This window comes from Bos grunniens, chromosome 22, assembly GCF_055505025.1.
Source record: "Bos grunniens cultivar Pamir isolate PY7600 chromosome 22, Bosgru_T2T1.0, whole genome shotgun sequence".
In the NCBI taxonomy this organism is placed as follows: domain Eukaryota; kingdom Metazoa; phylum Chordata; class Mammalia; order Artiodactyla; family Bovidae; genus Bos; species Bos grunniens.
In genome coordinates this window covers 33,868,671-33,882,614 of record NC_141186.1, presented here as the reverse complement: position 1 = coordinate 33,882,614, position 13,944 = coordinate 33,868,671, and the positions used below count along the sequence as shown (strand labels likewise).

Sequence of the window (13,944 nt, the reverse complement as noted above, 5' to 3'; positions counted from 1 at the left end):
AAGCATCTTGTCGAATCTAAACTCTAATTGGCAGCAAATGCCAGCACAGAAAGGAGGTAGTTCAAGATTAATGGTTATGGGGCCCTGGGTAACACCTCAGAGAGGCCCTTGATCTATTCATCTCATTGGGAACAAACATACGGGATGAGGAATTAGCTGGGTTATGATGGACAAGATATATAGACACACTTCCTTGAGGGACATATAAAGTGATTGAAGGAGCAAATGGACTGTGAAAAATGACTTTTTGCTTCTTCTCAGTTTAGAGACATCAGAGCTTAACTTTTATCTCCCAACAAAAGCATTAAGTGATCAAACAAATTTCAGGATCTTTAATTTAACAGACCTAGTATTAATGGATTAAATAACTGTAAAATTAGGTAAAAGAAAATTGAATTAATTTAATTGCTTGCTAATGAAGGAAAAAAATCAACTTCTTCCTTTATTATTAAACTGGTTAAAAAATTATCTTAAGTAATGTATTTGAACTAATATAAGGTCTACTGGCCGTATTGATTTGAACAGCCAAATTTGATATGGAGATGACAAGAATTCTTTGGATCCTTCTAGCTTGAAAAATAATCCTCCAAAAATGAATAAATCATTCATTCCTAACTTAAGGTGATGGCAGGAAGAAAGGAAGATGAATACATTTTATTTAAATCAAAAATATTGTTTCTAGTTTACTGGATCCAGTGAGTACAATTAAAGATAGTTTGATAAAATTCACATGGAAACTGGCTAATTCTGGTAAGAATGTGTGTGTGTGTGTGTGTGTGTTAGTCACTCAGTCGTGTCCAACTCTTTGCGACCCCATAAACTGTAGCCTGCCAGGCTCCTCTCTACATGGGTTTCTCCATGCGAGAATACTGGAGCGAGTAGCCATTCCGTCCTCCAAGGGATCTTCCCCACCCAGTGATCAAACACAGGTCTGAATTGCAGGCAGGTTGTGGCTTAGATGGTAAAGTGTCTGCCTGCTATGTGGGAGACCCGTGTTTGATGCCTGGGTTAGGAAGCTCCCCTGGAAAAGGAAATGGCAACCCACTCCAGTACTCTTGCCTGGAAAATTCTATGGATGGAGGAGCCTGGTAGGCTGCAGTCCATGGGGCTGCAAAGAGTTGGACACGACTGAGCGACTTCACTTTCTTTACCATCTGAGCCACAAGGAAAGCCCAAGAATGGGTGTAGTGGTTTGCTATTACTGTTATAACAAATTAACACAAACTTGGTGGCTTAAAACAATAAAGATGTGTTATTTGTTTTGTAGACCAGAAATCTCACTGGGGTAAAAATCAATGGGTCAGCAGGGCTGGGGTGCTTCTGGAGGCTTTAGCAGAGAATCTCTTTGCTTGCCTTTGCCAACTTCTAGGTCCTGCCTGCATGTCTTTGCCTTTGGCCCCATTCTTCCGTCTTGAAGGCCAACAGAATAGCATGTTCAAATCTCTCTCTCTGACTTTCACATGTGCTCTATCTTTCTCATCTCTTTTTTCCACTCATCAGGACCCTGATGCAACCAGCCTGCCTTTCAGAGACACAATTCCTTTATGCTGTCCCTGTCTTCCCTGTGATCAGCTTTACACACCCCTCTCTTCCCATCTCTTCAGTGATCAAGTTTTAGTAGTCACAGGTCCTAATTTAAATTACTGTTGTTTCACTTAGATAGCTTATTTGATTCTATTCCACTATTATCCTAGAGGCTGTATCAACCAGATTTATCTGAGATCAAGTTCACTCAGTCACCTGTCCTCTTGGGACTTTTGACTAACCCATAGACCTGAAACTATACAAACTTGAAAGCACCAAGTTGGATGCTTTTTCTGCATGATTACTACGTGTCACAACTGGCATTGCTCATTCCATAATTCTTTCTATGCCCTTCTACTATTCCTAGAGTTCACTATATCCATTTTGCCATGTGTTCAGTTGTTCACAATGTCTGTGTATATACAGACACACACAGTATCTGGATGTATACAGATGCTCATGATATCCGGCTGTGTGGACAGGTGTACATAATATCTGAATGTGGATACAGACACACACCTATAATTATATGTAATTTATGGGCATAAGTATTTGACAGAACACACCCATTTAAGAACAGCATCCTGTGCTTGTGCTAGGTATTTGAAAAGTTTGGAAGAGGAATGATACAGAACCAGTTATGATGAAATTACATAGATAGTTTTCTCAGAAGACATTGTTTGACAGGAATATTCTCTCTGTGTGAAAACCAAACCTTAGTCTCTGGGACTCAGATAAGCCTCACTATTGAGGCAAATCTTCTCACAAGACCATGTGCTGTGCTTAGTCGCTCAGTTGTGTCCAACTCTTTACGACCCCATGGACTGTAGCCCGCCAGGCTTTTCTGTCCATGGGGATACTCCAGGCAAGAACACTGGAGTGGGTTGCCTTGCCCTTCTCCAGGACCTTCCCAACCCAGGGATCAAACCCAGGTCTCTCACATTGCAGGTGGATTCTTTGCCGTCTGAGCCACCAAATCACTATGGAGTCAGCTTACTGAAGAACTATAGTCCTATATTAAAATGGATTACTACTGGTGGATTAATGTTAGACACTAAATGTTATTTTACCATGTATTTTACCCCTTAATATAAACCATGGTATGAAACAAGGACACCTATAAGTGCTATATTCAGATTTAATAAATAGTAATTTTTTTCCGTTGAAGTTTAATAAATAATTTAATAAGTCTCCCACCAGAATCCTATGGAATTCCAAATAAATCAGTAGATTTTCAGTTTAGCTGTTTAGCGGTTGTAATGAATCCTTAATGTCTAACAGCGTCTACTGTTTACATTTGCCTGGGGTCTCTAAAACATTATGAGATGAAATGATTTTTCTGGTCCTTGGTGTATGGCTGTCATAGAATGAAAGTGTTTCATGAATTTCATATTTGAGCGAATGACTTCCATTCTTCAGTCTCTTGTGGGAAAGGAGAAATAGGTGGGGCTGAATTGAATGACACGCTGTCTTGTCTAGATTGAATTTGTTATGAATTGCATGGTTCTCAATTGTACTCTCATGCATCCTTAAAGCAAACCACGAATTCTATGGGACATATTTTGTTCTTTGGTGAACACTAGAAATATATAAATGATGATTTAAAGGCCATGAAACTGAAGCTGGTATAAGGCTGCAAACAGCATGCTAATTTTCTTTAGAAACATAAAGAGAGTTTGTTTTGAATATCATTAAAAGTTTAATAAGAGTTCCTTTCAAGGCACTATACAAAAGCAACTCCACAGAAAAATAAATATGTACCCATTAGCCTTTGCTAAAATGTACCCAGATTTTCAATTATGCAAGGCTTGTAAAGCCAATGATTTCCTCCTTTTAGAATCACTTAAAACAAGTGCTAAGAATTATATTGTTATTTAAATAGGGAACATTCATGTATAAAGAATGGATTTCTGTCTAAACATAAGAGATTGCAGAACTAAAACATGATTCTGTTTTAACACTTTGGACAGTTCATTAGGAGGAATCAAAACAACACAGAGAAGCGAATCAGCTGGCTGGTCTCTGAGGAATATTTGGTCTCTATAACCTTTTCTATGAGCTCAGATAACCGAATTCATTCAGAAATCTCCACCAAGGTCCTGTTATGGCTACACTTTGTTCTAGGAACTGGGGTATAATGCTGAACATGTTAGCCAATATCCTGCCAAAGCCTGATGGCACTTACTTTTTACTGGGGTGACAGACACAACTCTAAAACAAAGTAACATATAATGTAAAGTCAGCTGGTTAACTGTAAGCGCTACTAGGGAAAATAAAGGATGATCAGGGCCAAAATGACAGGAGTGTGATGTAATTACCCAGGTTTAACTTTTCTCACAAGGGTATTTACCTTATGATTACTATCTGCGCGAGAATTTAAAGCAGGTTATATAAATGGACATGAGTTTGAGCAAGCTCCGGGAGATGGTGAAGGACAGGGAGGAGTGGCGTACTGCGTGCGGTCCACGGGGTTGCAAAGAGTCAGACGCGACTGAGCAACTGAACAACAATACAAGTAAACAAGGCACAGAATAATTATATAAATATTGGTAGAAGTTGGGTATAATTATATTCTAAAGTTAAATTCAATCACAGAAATACAGACCTTACAGCCTGGTTTAGGTGCTGCATATGAGCCATGAATTTGGCACAGAGGACTATTCAAGGAATCCTTAAGACTGTCTAACTTCAAAACCTGAGTACTGCCAAGGGGTTCAGGAGAAGAACATTTTGCTGAAATACAGACAAAGAAAGTTTTTTTCTGGCATGGATCAGAACTATGCAACAGAGTAGATGATTCTTTGACATCCTTTAATGTCAAGAAAAGCAATTAAAGGCCTAATTATCTCAGCATTGTAATTCATTTTCTCCTCATCTTGCTTTGTATTTTTGTTTGTTTGGTGTGTGTGTGTGTGTGTGTGTGTGTGTGCTGTGCAGAAATGTCTCAAGCCCCTCTGTGACTTTAAGGAAATCTATGGACCCTGTCCCCAGATTATGTCATTGTTGTTTAGTCGCTAAGTCATGTCTGACTCTTGCAATTCCATGGACTGGAGCCTACCAGGCTCCTCTGTCCATGGGATTTCCCAAGCAAGAATACTGGAGTGGAGTGGGCTGCCATTTCCTTCTCCAGAGGATCTTCTCAACCCAGGGATCAAACCTGCATCTCCTGCATCACAGGTGGATTCTTTACCACCAAGCCGCCAGGGAAGCCCCTGTCCCCAAATTATATCCACCCCTAATTGGGCACACAGTGTCAAGGAATGTCAAGGAGGTCTGAAGCCCAAGCAAAAATCCAATGATGTCCATTTTCCCTTTATTATAATAGCATGAAGAAGAGAGAAACATTCTGTTGTAGGCTCTGATTTTTTTTTTTTAAATCACATGCCGATATTCTTTGGCCAGTTATTAACAGAACCATATGTTTTGAAAATTAAGACCTTCTGAGAAAAATTAAGGAACCAAGAAAGACACTGGTATCTCTGACCATATGTTAAACAGGTTGTACAAGCCAGCTTTCATATTGCATCCAAGTCATCACCATTTATGTCTACATTGCTAAAGTGTCTACTTTTTTCTTTCTATTTTATTCACTGTTATATTTTTAAGCAACATGGAAAGAAATTATGTGGCAGTGTGTATATCTGCTTGTCAGTATCATTTCATTTCCGAGGAAATTGAATTAACTAGGTAACTAATAGAAAAGAATTGAATACAGTTTAAAAAAAATATCCCTCTATTTAAGCCAAAATTGGAACTCAAATCACAAAAAGGTATATATCATAAACAGCAAAAAAAAAAAATAATAATAATAATTCCAATCTGGGTGGATAAATGTCTTAATTGCCAAGAATCACATTGTAACAGTTCAGTTTGACATCATTAAGAGTATTTCAAATTACTATATCACCTACTGGGACTCATTTAATCATGCCCACATTTGCCCACCTGATCTGCTTAAAAAAAATTAAGTGAATCAGAATAAAAATGCTCATTGTGATATGATATAACTTTACTCATTTTTCAGAAGCGCCTTTTCCATTGTCTCTTTTTTTTTTTTTCCATTTTCTTCCCCATAGTATTCAAAACCTGTATTGGAAGCCAAGAAAGCAGAGGGTGGGGAAGTCATTAGTTACCATGAAAGGGAAATAAGGTCTCTGCATGGGGTACACAAGTCTTTGGCACGCCAGTGGTGGCACTGAGTTAACGAATTGTAAAAACCTGATTCTGTTCTGAAGACACACAATGGTAATACCCAGCAGGAGGAAAAAAAGTACTTTTTTTTTTTAAAAGAACATAATTCCTTTTTAGCGTAAATTTCTTTTCAGGTACACTTGCATAAGCACTTGTTTCATATGAGTGGATCTTTTGATATACAGTGGGTGTGTTTCTTGATAATTCAATACCCCTGAGACATTTCTAACTTGAGTCGTATTTTCCCAGAGAAGTTGACTAGATGTTGAGAAAACTTTTTATTTGTGACTTGCTAGTGTGCTGATCATTGCTTAAGATCAGAAACCGTAATTAAATAAATATATCCTTACGACTGCTGGCTTGAGAATATTCTCTAGGGTTATCACATATGAGGCAGCAAATCAATGCCTGAGATTCAAGATATCTTCCCTGATGACTTTTGATTTGGGCCTCTTTTGGGGGAAAGAGGCATCTTTTTGAACCATGGTTAGTTTTTCGTTCATGTGGTATATTAAAACACTATGACTTAATTTCTCTAATCATTAATTTGCTTATCATTGAAAAATGGAATAAAAGTAGTGCCTATGGCATAAAGTTGTGGTCAGGGTTACATACATTGATACACGGGAAACAGATAGAACTCACATAGGCACACAGGCAGCACCCAATGGAACTGGCAGTCATGATACGAGGGTACCAGGTTTTCTCTCTTGTTTGGCATATTCATGGATTTCTCTTTATATCCCACTTCATTTCTAGCTGCTCTAAAGGGTGACAGCCTATCTTTTTTGGTGTGGTCCAATTTTGTATACTTAATTTAAAAGTGTGAAAGTGTTAGTCCCTCAGTCCGGTCTGACTCTGCAACAACCCCGTGGACTGTAGCCCACCATGCTCCTATCTTCATGGAATTCTCCAGGCAAGAATACTGGAATGGGTAGCCATTCCCTTCTCCAAGGGATTCTCCTGACCCAGGGAGCATCTATACACATCTTAGTGTACCTGTAATTTGATGGTTGATTCCTACCTCAAGTGCCCCCAAGTATCTCTCTGCTGTTCTGCTTCAAGACTCTTCCTAAAGCCATGAACAGTTATTATATACAAGGAAGATAAAACCCACAGTAAATCTCAACTATTAGAGACTAAGAATCTATAAATGGATCAGACACTTTGGTTTTTGGTGGGAGCATTCTGAGACATATTCTACCTTGTTCTCAGAGGCCCCCGGTAGGAATGAACCTAGTTGCTTAAAACCATCACCAATTCAATATTCCAGCTTAATTGGATTTTTCTCCTTTCATGCTTCCTGCTCCTGGGACCATCTCTCAAATAAATTCCCAAGACTTTGACTCAGGCTTTTTTGTGGAGGAATCCAACTTCCAGTATAACATAGCCTATATTTTCACTTGGACCTCACAACAATATTAGTGGAAATTTTCAGATTATTTCTTTTTGTATAGTATAACAGCAAGGAGACAAACTGAAAGAAAACTAATTTTAATTATATAGAAAATCCATAAACCTATGTACCTTTCCTTGAAATTTTTATGGACCTCCATGTATTAAATGAATTATCAGTAGATAAAAACTTAGAAATCCTAAAGATGCCAACTTCTTTATCTTATTAATAGTTCTCTAAAACAAACAATCCTATTTATAGTTTTCTGTCTTCACTTGTCTATTTTCTAGGTGTGGTTTTTGGGTAGTTCTTGTGATTTATTACCAATGATTAAACTCACTTTGAAGCTGGAAATGAATGGAGTCTATGGGGAGATATATCAGTACATTTGAGGGAAGAAAAAGAAAGCAAATTTTCATCCTGTGGCCATTTTGATTGACTAGTCAGCCCAGCCATAATTTGTGCTGTTCACCAATCAGCCAATGGAGCTATAGCTCAGATCTCAGTCGGTAAGCCACCTCTGCAAAACCAGTTTGTCTTGCCCTGTAGGCATTTTTAGAGTATCCCGTGTCTATCTTTCTGACTGTCAGTTTCATCTCTGGTTATTATGATGCTTTACTTAGCCTTTTCCTTGTAGCGGAAAAGGTTAGCAGTTTTTTGGTTTTTTTTTTTTTTTAAGAGAGAAAATTAATATGGACTCAGGCTACCGGATCCTTCCCCTGTGGAAACTTAGCTTGCAACAATAACCCCCTGGAGGGGTAAATCTTATCCAATATGGCTTTCATCATGAAACCAGTAGCTTTTAGATAGGCTTGAGCTGCCAGCGTTTGGCCTGCACAGTGATGATGTTTTAATTTGAATTGGTTGTCAATTTAAAGATCAAGGTGGTATCAACAAATATGAATATTTTGAGCTTCTGAAATACTGGAAACATTTGTAAACTCACATCTCTATCTCTTTAATGCTCACAGAGGCTAGAGCATAGTATCAATGTTCTTCAGTCACAGATCACCATGGTCCTCGCATCGGTGTCCATGGTCTCCTCACAGATGCCAGTTCTTGATCCTTGACTCTATTTTCTTGCTTGTCATCTGCGTCACTCACTTATACTACAGTCTGGCCCCCAGAAGATTTGAATTTCAGTTTCAGTATTAGAAAGGACACAAAATAACATGACTTCCCTTTTTTAAAGTCAAATCTAGGATACAATAGTACAATTTAAATCAGCTAATTCTAGAGCTTGCCAGGGACTTTGGAGTTTGATCCAAACTCCCTTAAATTACTGATATGGAAACTAGGAACAGAGAAGTTAATTTCTGCATTAGCTAATGATACAGTGTATCAGCGCTGCTGCTGCTGCTGCCGCCGCCAAGTCGCTTCAGTCGTGTCCGACTCTGTGCGACCCCGTAGACGGCAGCCCACCAGGCTCCCCCGTCCCTGGGATTCTCCAGGCAAGAACACTGGAGTGGGTTGCCACTGAAGTGGTCTAAACAACACTTTGAAGATGCTTCACTTTTTCCCTTGGAATACAAAGGACATAGGCTATGTCTTTATCCAGGATTTTGATTGTTTCAAAATTCTCCTTTAAAAAAAAAAATGTTAAGATATTTATGAAATACAAATTGCAAATTGAGAACCTTACAAACAGCCAAGAAATAAAACCATTATGTTTTGAAGCCATCTCAGTAGCTATTGTGAGCTTTACCTTCAAGATGATAAACCCATAAGAATGTGAGAGCACACAGGAAGTGGAAAAAGAAAGTGTTAATAGAAAGAGGCTTTAAAGAGGTTGGATGTATGATTCTAAGTATTACTTTTTTTGGTCATTATTAACCCTAGTAGTTTGTTTCATTCTTCACATTGGAAATTTCTTCCACGGCAAGATTTCGGCTTTATATAAAAAGATAATAGGTATTCTAACCTATTTTAGGACCTTTGTAAAGGTCACTCTGGGAGTGATCTGAGAGCTTTAACAGACATGCTCACTGGAGTCCTCATTATCTACTGAAACAAAAACTCTTAAAATTCCAAGAATTCTGAGTTGCTATTAGGATGGAGTAAAGGGACACTTTTTTCTTTCAAAGGCAGTAAAAAAAAAAAACCCTCAAGTGATGACCTGCAGGGTGTATTAAGAATTTCCAGACTTAACAGGTGCTTGGTCTCTGAACTGGCTGTGCATGGACATGAGTGGAGGGGAAGCTGGTGACATACAGAGGTCATATAGTTCTTATTAAGTAAGTGCTGTTCTCCAAGAATGTCAGGCTTTCAAGGAATCATGGTAACTCAGATCTCTTATTTATGTATTTGTTTTCTATGAATTAATCCAAATGCTCCTTCCCTCCCATCCAAATAACACCCAAACAACACATGCTGCTCCTTGCTGCTGCTGCTTAGTCGCTTCAGTCGTGTCCGACTCTGTGAGACCCATAGACAGCAACCCACCAGGCTCCCCCGTCCCTGGGATTCTCCAGGCAAGAACACTGGAGTGGGTTGCCATTTCCTTCTCCAATGCACGAAAGTGAAAAGTGAAAGTGAAGTCACTCAGTCGTATCCAACTCGTAGCGACCCCATGGACTGCAGCCTACCAGGCTCCTCCATCCATGGCATTTTCCAGGCAGGAGTACTGGAGTGGGGTGCCATTGCCTTCTCCGACACTGGTCCCTAGGTACTTTTAAACAGTTGCTTCACATTATATACTTTTTATTCTAATAATCGTACAATTGGTTTCTCTGCTTCGACCAGTCACCCTTTGGTGACCCCGTTCCCCACCCAGCAGGCACAGCATCCTGCTAAAACAGAAGTCCTCCTGTGTCACCCCTCTAATCTAACCCTAGAATAGCTTTTGGCTCTCACAGAGCAAAGATCTAAGCGGTTACAATGCCTGATGTATCCTACAACAAGGATTCTCAAAACATGGCCCCTGGACCAACAATATCAGCATTGGGAACTTGTTAGACACGCATATTCTCAGAGCCTACCCCAGATATACTGAAACACTGAGGGGTGTGCCCAGCTCTCTGTGTTTTAACAGGTCAGCCAAGATTCCCTGGTATTTAGATTCTATTACACTTGGACCTGAGTGCTCTCCCTTTCCTAGCCTGACCACAGCCACTCTGGCCCCCTTGCAGCCACAGGAATCTGCTGCATCCACTCCTACTTCTGAGCCTGTGTACTTGCTCTTCCCTCTTCCTCAGGGTAGCTGTGTGGGTGCTCCCTCACCAGCTTCAGGTCTTTCCTCAGATGTCATCCCCACAGTTGAGGTTTCCTTGCCCACTATATTAATTTCCTATGGCTACTATTATAAAATACCAAACTATTGAAAAGGCTTGAAAAAAAAAAACAGATATTTATTTATTCTCCTAGGGTTCTGGAGGCTACAAGTCCAAGTTAAAGGGTCAGCAGGGCCACATTCCCTCTCAGACGTTGGGTACAATCCCTCCTTGCCTTTTCTTAGTTCTGGTGATGGTCAGAAGTCCTTGGTGTTCCTTGGCTTATAATTGCAATGCTCCAGTCTCTGCTTCTGTAGACACGTGATGCTCTCCTTGTGTGTCTAAACATTATCTTCTAATGAAAAGACAATAGTCATATTGGACTAAGAGTCCACTCCACTCAAGTATGACTTCCTCTTAACTCACTGTATCTGCATAGATTGTTTATAAATAAGGTCACATTCTGAGGTCCTAGTGATTAGGACTTGAATTCCTCTTTGGAGGAATACAATTAAACCCTTAATATCCACCCTATTTAACACTGCATTCCACTGTCAGCACTTCCTATCCCACTTCTTTTTCTTTTTGCTGTTTATCACTTCCTCAAACTTGCTGTGTTTTACTTATCTATTTGGTTTACTCTCTGGCTCCCTTCTCTGAAATTTAAGTTTCATGATGACAAAAATTCTTGTCCTTTTTGTTTTCATTCTCATAATATCCTTAGCTCTTACAACATACCTGGCACACAGTACCACTCAGTAAACCTATTCTGAATGAATGAAAAGGAAATAGCTTAACAAGACCATTTCACTGTTAAGAAGTCTGATTACCGCAAAAATAATCTCTCTGTTTTTTTTTTTTCACTCCCTGGAGGCTAGGCATGCAGAGGATAGTATGAAATACCCTCTGCCCCCCACCTCCTTACAGTCCATGAAATTCTCCAGGCCAGAACACTGGAGTGGGTAGCCTTTCCCTTCTCCAGGGGATCTTCCCAACCGAGGGATTGAACCCAGATCTTCCGCATTGCAGGTAGATTCTTTACCGGCTGAGCCACATGAGAAGCCCAAGAAATGTTAAGTTCATTCTAAAACTAATGATAAACCCGTAGGTGGACTGGCTTTCTCTCAAGCGAGAGACTCAAGGGAAGCGCTAGAACTGGGGATCTTATTGGGTTAATAACGCAGGATCCAGGAAATGGGCTGCTATTAGCAATACAGTTGGTGAAAGCAGGTCAGGGAGTAAAAAGCTCCTATACTGGTGTCTCTTGTGCCTGGATCTTGACATTGTTGTTCACTCACTCACTCACTCATTCCTTCAGTCATTCAAGAGATTCTTGGATACCCAAGTGCTACCTTCTGGGCTCCAAGTTTGGGATATGAGACTAGGTTTGTGAACTTATGGAACTTGCACTGTGTCAGTTCGGTCACTCAGTCATGTCTGACTCTTTGCAAGCCCATGGACTGCAGCACGCCAGGCCTCCCTGTCTATCACCAACTCCCAGAGCTTGATCAAACTCATGTCCATTGAGTTGGTGATGCCATCCAACCATCTCATCCTCTGTTGTCCCCTTCTCCTCCTGCCTTCAATCTTTCCCAGCATCAGGATTTTTTCCAGTGAGTCAGTTCTTCACATCAGCTGGCCAAAGTACCGGAGTTTCAGCTTCAGCATCAGTCCTTCCAATGAATACGCAGGACTGATTTCCTTTAGGATGGACTGGTTTGATCTTCTTGCAGTCCAGGGGACTCTCAAGAGTCTTCTCTAACACCACAGTTCAGAATCATCAGTGTGCAAAATGCACTGTGCGCATGAAAAATGCACTGTATGAGGGGATACGATGTAAGTGAGTGCATGGTTGTGCCACAGACACTTTTTTCATGGGACAAGACCTGCTTGAGGTGTTGTCTTGTTATTCACCCCAAAGAAAATCAATTTCCTTTAATCTAATAGGTATAAAATAATACAGGTGTTTAGTAGCCAGGTGGGAATTCACCAGAACAGACCCCGGATTGGACTGTCAGAGGTAAGGCTGCTGTTGAGCAGGTCTTGTTTTTAGAGTCAGTGCTTAAGCACACCCCTGCATAATGGAATTGAAAAGAAAGAGCTGATTAGTGAGGTGGATTAGCAGGTGAGGCCATAAAATTATACCGAAGTTAACATTTCTTCTCAGCCATAAATGAGCCATATAACTTTGGAAAAAGTTGCCTAACCTACCCGAGGCTTCATTTTCTTATCTATAAAATGGCATTAATCTTTCTGTGTCATGAGATGGACATAGCTAAAGAATATAAGCATGTAGCCCAGCGGCTGGTCCATAGTCAGCACTCACTAATCCAATTCAAGGGAAGACATAAATCCAGATGTGAAAGATTTTGAATTTGGCAGATCTTTGCTTATCTTTAGTGATATTATGGGATAAAAGAGATGGAGCTATGAAAACAATATGAGCCAGAGCTCTGAAATGTGAAACACCTGCCCATATCAAAAGGTGGACCACTGTGTCAAGAATGGCCAAGAAAATTAGAACCTTCTCTTTTAGGACAGTTTTTACTTTTGACTAGGTATGAATTTGGGGGTGACAAATATAAAGGGAGTTTCACAAAACACTACAAGGAAGTGACCCATAGTATAACACAAGTTTTCATCCGGGTATTGCTAAAATTATGCAATATCTCTCTTTAGCTGCTGTCTTACAAAATACAACAATGAATTAAAACTGAACAGTGAACTGCACTCTCACCATCTGTCTTGAGAGAGGTATAACATGGGCCTGGCTGTCATTCAGATTATTTGGGAAGGAAAACCATTATATGTTTTACCAGCCTCGGATTGAGCACCCTGTACAGAGTTTGAACCAAACTATTAAAAATACCTCCTCAAGTTATTTCCAGGGCTTCCATTGTCAATAAAAATGCTTTGACAGTGAAGTTTAGTAAAAGTGTTAGTTGCTCAGCCATGTCCGACTCTTTGTGACCCCATGGGCTGTAGCCTGCCAGTCTCCTCTGTCTGTGGAATTCTCCAGGCAAGAATACTGGAGTGGGTAGCCATTCCCTTCTCCAGGGAATCTTCCCAACCCAGGGATCAAACTTGAGTCTCCTTCATCACAGACAGATTCATTACTGTCTGAGCCACCGGTAAAATTTAAGTCACTGATAATTCAAATGACTTTATAGGCTCTGCTAACTAAAACACTGAAGGTAAGAAACTCTCATCTTCTCCTGTCCTATTCTTTCCCTCAGATTTTCCTCAAGTGATCACTGAAGTACGGCTAGGATGTCAGGCTGATGTAAAAGGGTCATTAATTAACAACCATGGTCTTTGCTAGCCATTTGGTGCCTTTGGAAAACTATATCTGTAGCTGCAATCCTGTTTAAAGCTGTGAGAATAGTGTGTGTGTGTACTCAGTTGCTCATACATGTCCAACTCTTTGCGACCCCATGAACTATAGCCTGCCAAGCTCCCCTGTCCATGAAATTTTCCAGGTAAGAATACTAAAGTGGGTTGCCATCTCCTCCGCCAGGGGTTTTTCCTGACCCTGGGAGCGAACCTACGTCTCTTACATCCCCTGCAATGGCCACCTGTGAGAATAATAGCATGTTTTTAAAAATTCTGGACCTAGACAAACAA

The 13,944-nt window shown here is 40.2% G+C and overlaps 1 long non-coding RNA gene across 2 annotated transcripts in view; it reads right to left on the bottom strand.

Annotated features, from left to right (window-relative positions):
• Positions 1-13,944, bottom strand: part of LOC147348275 (uncharacterized) — a 55,395-nt gene that overhangs the window by 11,111 nt on the left and 30,340 nt on the right. The window contains exon 3 of one of the 2 annotated variants that reach the window (XR_015151328.1): positions 3,200-12,394. The exons of the other annotated variant lie outside the window; for it this stretch is intronic. This is a non-coding gene — a long non-coding RNA (uncharacterized LOC147348275). Of the gene's footprint in view, positions 1-3,199; positions 12,395-13,944 lie in introns of those variants that run through there. 2 annotated transcript variants of the gene reach the window in all.